Raw genomic sequence first — 6,492 nt, 5'->3', positions numbered from 1 at the left:
TCTGAAGTACGACTATCATATACATCAAGGGCACAACCGTAAATCTACCACTACTTGCGTACAAATGTAAATAATGTAAATTGAGACAACTTGCTGTCAACACAAATTTTAATCTTCTAATATTCACATTTGAATACCTCTGAAGTACGACATATCATATACATCAAGGGTACAACCGTAAATCTACCACTATTTACGTACAAATGTAATAATGTAAATTGAGATAACTTGCTATCAACACAAATTTTAATCTTCTAATATTCACATTTGAATACCCCTGAAGTACGACATATCATATACTTCAAGGGTACAACCGTAAATCTACCACTATTTAATGTCAAATGAGACAACTTGCTGTCCACTCAAATTTTCATTTTTTTTTTTTATATTTTTGAAATTTAGGGTTTTATTTTCTTAATATTTAAATTCTTAATCTTAGTCCAATAACAAAAAAAAAAAAAAATAAATAAATAAATAATAATAATAATAATAACTTTTTCTTCTAAGAATTTGTTAAAACTTGGGCTAATTTCTGAAAGTGTATAATAATATATATTAGTGTTCGTAAATTGATTTGGACATTCACTAAAATTTTGAGTTAAAATAGTTAGTATATAACTTCTACACCTATAAAACTTATTTAAATAGAGAATTAGAAAGAAATGTAGAAATACTTTTTTTTATTTATTAAATTTAAGTAGTATAATAACGATCTTATTGTCCTATTAAAATTAAGGTCGCCATTACAAAGTAACGAAAACGTTATGATCTAACATAATGACTATAACTTAAATATAAATGCAACTTCCCAAGTTCGGGAAATGTAGCATGTGGATTGAGTAACCTCATTTTTAGGGTCGGAAAATGTTATCAAATGCAATCATGGTAGAACCTATCGTTTCATAAAAGCATCATGACATGACCTTGGGCTCTATTTTTTAGTTTGGGTAGGGTTGAATGTATAGTACTTTCCTACACACAGCTCATGCACGCACACATGAACCCACCAGGTAGGCTCGTATACGTACTCCTATGTCTAGCTTGTACTTAATTTATGAGAAATCATGACATATACTGATTGTACAAGTCATATCTCCATTCTTTTGTGACATAACTTGCCTATGAGACATGCATACCATAATACTTGTCATATCTTTTATAATTAACATGCATGGCTTCCTAATGTCTCATATGCATGACGTAAATGTGTTAACCTAGCTTACCTATCATGGTATATAGAGGTTCATGCATCATACATCACTAACATCATAAGTTCCACAACATGACATAATTGTATCATAGCGGAACTTATAACATAATATAACATAGCATGTGCTACAAAAATTATAATCGTGGTCGCGCGTAGGAATCACTAAAATAAAAAATATGTGCTAAAGTTTAAATTAATTTCAAGATAATAAAATAATTTTATTTGTAGCCTCTTGCATGGTAATCAAAATGACTCCAATAATTGTCGGTAAAATTAATAACTCTAATAATGAGCATGAGCAAGGGTTGAAAATATTGTCATATTAATTAATATATCTTTTAATATCACAATAAATGAAAGAAAAGTCATAGCATTGCGAAAAGGGAAAAATTGAAGATAGTTTTAAAAAATAAACAATAAACACCTTTACTAAACAAATATTTCTTTTATAAAAACTAAAAAAAAAATGTTTCCATCTCCTCTCTAACTGATATGAGATCTCACAATTCGCTCCGAACACTCTTTTCTTTCTCCAATAGATGCGGAACCCTCAATCCACCTCCCATGAGGGCCCAACATCCTTGCTGGCACATTGCCTCGGTCTCATCACTAACACATCACCCGATATCTAGATCTGATATTAATTTTTATGGTCCAAGCCTACTGCTAGTCGATATTTTTCTCTTTGGACTTACCTTTGAGGCTTTCCCTCAAAGTTTTTAAAACGCATTTGCTAGGGAAAGGTTTCCACACTCTTATAAAAAAATGTTTTGTTCTCCTTTTCAATCAATGTGGGGTCTCACATCGATGATTCAATTCTCCACTCTTAATTAACAAAAATTGCTCCAAATCTTTTGTTAAATCTATAAGAACATGAATCGTGGGCTAATACTTGGTGTGGACGGAGGAGAACCGTGTCTCGAAAGATTTGAGTTCTCGCTCATGAGTAGCTAGTTCGTGTGCCCTCTCAAGCTCCCTCTTTTAAGTGCAACTCCTAAAAGAATACTATCCATATATTATAGGAATGGATATTTAAATATTTTAAGAATAATTTTTTTAAAATATTTTAGGAATAAAAATTTAGATATTTTAGGAATATAGGTAGAAAATAAAATCCATAAGAGGAGAATGTGTGGTTTGTGATTGACTAATCTTCCACATCAAAAATGATTTTTTTGAGATTATTAGTAAGTTTATTTTGTCATGTCTTTGACTCTACAAATTTTGTGTCGAAAATTCAAAACTTGTATGTTTAATACTATTGAGGTACTGCCAAGGTAATATCCAAGTCATCGAAGGAATCAAGAAACTCAATAGCAACAACTACAATAAGTGAACGATATGCATGATGTCCTATCTACAAGGCCAAGACTTTTGGGAGGACGTTGGCGGAAATGAAATTGCGTTGCTAAAGGAGGTTCCTACTAGCACTTTGCCCAAATGGAGAATCAAAGCAAGCAAAGTAATGTTTGCCTTGAAACCCACAACGAAGAAGAGGTGTTGTAGCACATTCAGAATGACAACACACCAAAAGAAACATGGGACATGTTCGTGATGCTTTTTTCAAACTGGAATAATATGAGGTTATAACTTCTGAAGACAAACTGTTATCAATCTCACAACGCGACATAGAAATTGATCAGCACTTCCATAGGGTCAAATAGATCTATTGAGAGATTACTAAACTAGATCCATAGTTCGTCACAGATAAACTCAAATGAAGAAGATCATCATCCACAACTTGCAACTAAAATATAGAAGTTTTGTGATTGCTATTATAAGGATGCACACTCAACCATCACTAGTAAGTTTATAAATTTGTTCGAGTTTAGAAGAATGATAACAAGAGTTGTAAAGGAAAATATTTGGTGGCATTTACTTTAACGGTAGAAAGAAGGGCCACAAGTACAAGGATTATTGGTAAAAAAAAAAAAAAAAAAAAANAAGGATTATTGGAAAAAAAAAAAAAAAAAAAAAAATGTCAGTTGAAAGCCATGCGACAACATCCAAAAAGTAAATGGAGGATAAATAGGATGCATAAGTACCGTGTGTCTTAGAAGAAAAATAAGTAGCACTCATGACGATGGTAGGAGAGCATACCGATTATGATAATAATTGGATCATGAATTTATGATGCTCAAACCACATAACTGGTGATTAGAGTGGCACAACGAAAATGGGGTGGTTCTTGGAGAAGGAAGTCATACAAGACTTGAATAACATTGAAGAAATTCTACCAAAGAAGATAGGGAAGCAAACTGAACACGTTTGATCAAGCGTTGACGCATCCGAAGATCAAAGTGACTCTGATTTTACTAAGCAAGAAGTGACTCAACTAAGCAAACTCGATCAAAAGGAAACAACACCTCAACAACTTTAGTAGACTATGACTTTTCTTTCATTTATTTAAAAGATATTAGAAAATCAACTATTAATTAATATGACAATATTTTAAACCCTTTAGTTATTAATTTTACCTAAATAATTAGGGGAGTAGCCTTGGCGTTCTTATACATATCCTAACTCTAGCATTCTATCAATCTATCATAATCTTATCCATTTCTACTCATAATCTAACCGTATTCTTTTATCAATCTCTCATGTCTATAGAACTTCAATACGTAATCTAACCTTAATGTTTCACGAACATATCTTACTCCTATCATTACTTTACGTTTAATGCATCATTTTTGTATCTTATCTCAAACATATTATTGAACATATTGTACCGTAAGAATTATCATACAATTCAGATATTATAACATATACACATCATATCATAAATATATAGATCCATAGACAATTCACACATATCAATATATATAATACGTGCAAAACCACGGAGCACGTGTCAACATCAAATATAATCATATCGATAGTAAGGGCACTTACTTGGATGACTTTAACCGAAATTCTATCTAACTCCAAATTAACTTGCTTTCGTCCCTTGAATTCGTTCCCACTTATGTCAAGGCGCTTCACCCTATTAAAGATGTTCACCGAATTCGTTTGGTAGTTCTAATTCCTAAATTTTGTTCTGTATTTAACAAATTCTTAATCGTTCTCTTTAAAATTAATGTTGGTTGGAATATAAATATGTCTAACAATACAATGACTAAACATACAATTTATTAGTACACTTATTATATCTTCTCTCTCAGTTCTCTATGTGTAATTTCCATTCTATTATGTTATATGTGTTTTTATTTTATCTGTGATTTTCTTTTTATTAGATTATATGTGTTTTATAATTATTTTTATTTGTTTATTATTATTATTATTATTATTATTATTTGTTATTATAAATCATCATACATAATATAATTCATCTATTCATCCAAACGTCCAAAGTAAATACTCCATTGATGCTACACTATTCCTTGAAATTTAATTCCACCTAAAAGAATTCCGTAATCATAACTTAGAATTCTACCATCAAGATTGACTTACCTAATTTTACATAAAATAATTTAAATTTGTTAGAGTTGAAACTAGTAGAAAATGATCCGAACCTATTAAACCCAATTGAATCAGGTGGGAAGCAATTGAATTTTCCTGTTCTAAGGATCTGAGGCTTCGTCTTGACCTTCGGGTTACTCTACATCATAGCTGACTTCGCAATGACAGATTCTTGCTTGAGTCTGATCGGATTAGTTCAATCTCTAATCCATCTTCCTATTGAATCCTCCACTTCTGAGACTAAGCCAGATCTGACTTTTTTCCTATGAACCAGAAGTCAAGTTAGGATCCGTTTAGAGAATTCAAAAAATGTATTCTTTAACTGATTCAAAACCGCTCAAATGAGATGAAAGGGAATGTAACTTTAACAAGCTAAGGGAGCTGGTTTTATAATTGAGTCTCAGCTTTGTCAACCAAATAGAATTTTCTTTTATTTTACTTTTATTTTTAAAATTTTGAATTATTACAGCCAAAACACTAATTAACAATAATTAATTATGTAAAATTCACAACTTTTAATCATGTAGCTCACATGGGTTTGGGGTTGGTTTGGGCTTCAGTATTCATAACTATCTAGATAGATATAATCTTCATGAATATTGGGTTTGGGTTTAATGTTCATTATAATGTTTCTATCATAATTCATTATCATCTCGTTCGACCAAAACGGTATGAAATCCTCTCTAGAATAACATACCAAAATTTCAAAACTTCATTCCTCGGGAATATTGTAGATTTGAAGAAAACTCGAAGCTAAAAACTAAGACATTTTACCTCTCGTTCTTCCAAGATTCTTAATGGGTTTGGATGATCCGAGCAAGTTTTGTGAAGTGACCTTGGCTAGAAAACGCCTCTTCAGGGTCGGATAGGAGTACCTTCAACGGTTACTCTACTTTCCTAAACATATATATTTCTTGTTCCTTCTTCTTCACTTACCCACCATTTGGGACCGTGTGGGATTTCCCAACTAATGTGGAACTCTCACAATCCACCCCTCTTCGAGGCCCAGCATTTTTACTGGCACACTGTCTCGTGTCTAATTCCTTTCAGGAAAGAGCTTTCTCACTGGCACATAGTCCAGTGTCTAGCTCGTATACCATTTGTAACGACCCAAGCCCTTTCTCTTTCGGGCTTCTTCTCAAGGCTTTAAAACGCATCTATTAGGGGAAGGTTTTTACGCTCTTGTAAACGATGTTTTGTTCTCCTCCCCAACCAACATGAGACTTCCTAGAAACAAGATAATTATTTAATTAACAAGCTTATTTAAAAAAAATAAAAATAAAATAATTAGTTGATGACAACTGAATTGACTAAATAATAGACGATTTAAACAAAAATAGTTATCCAAACCGACCAAAACATTATCCTTAACGAACATCATATATTTTGTTCTTCATTTTTTTATTCGAATAATTCAATCTCTGAAAAAAAAAATGAAGAATCTTTGTTAATTATATTACATGTGATGATGAAGACAAAGACAGACATATAGGTTATTAGCCAAAACAAAGCCCTAAGTACCAAACAAAACATGATCGAATTTATCAAAACTCACGAGCCAACTTTTAAAATAATGTGAAAATTTCAAGATAAGAATGTGATCATTATAAATACATTTTTGGTAGAGAACTTTTTGAGGAAAATAAGGTTAAAAAAACTGGCTGTCAGCTTTGTTTTTCTTACCCACTTAGTTTAAATTTGGAATTTTAGCCCACAGATCATAAATGGTTTCCCTTTCCCACATAGTGGATTTGATCGTCCCAATGCGTTGTTCAAACCTATGCAATACCAAAATACTCCAAAATCGTTAGATCCCACGTCGA

Source organism: Cucurbita maxima, unplaced genomic scaffold (genome assembly GCF_002738345.1).
Source record: "Cucurbita maxima cultivar Rimu unplaced genomic scaffold, Cmax_1.0 Cma_Scf00028, whole genome shotgun sequence".
Lineage (NCBI taxonomy): Eukaryota > Viridiplantae > Streptophyta > Magnoliopsida > Cucurbitales > Cucurbitaceae > Cucurbita > Cucurbita maxima.
This window is presented reverse-complemented; position numbering follows the sequence as displayed.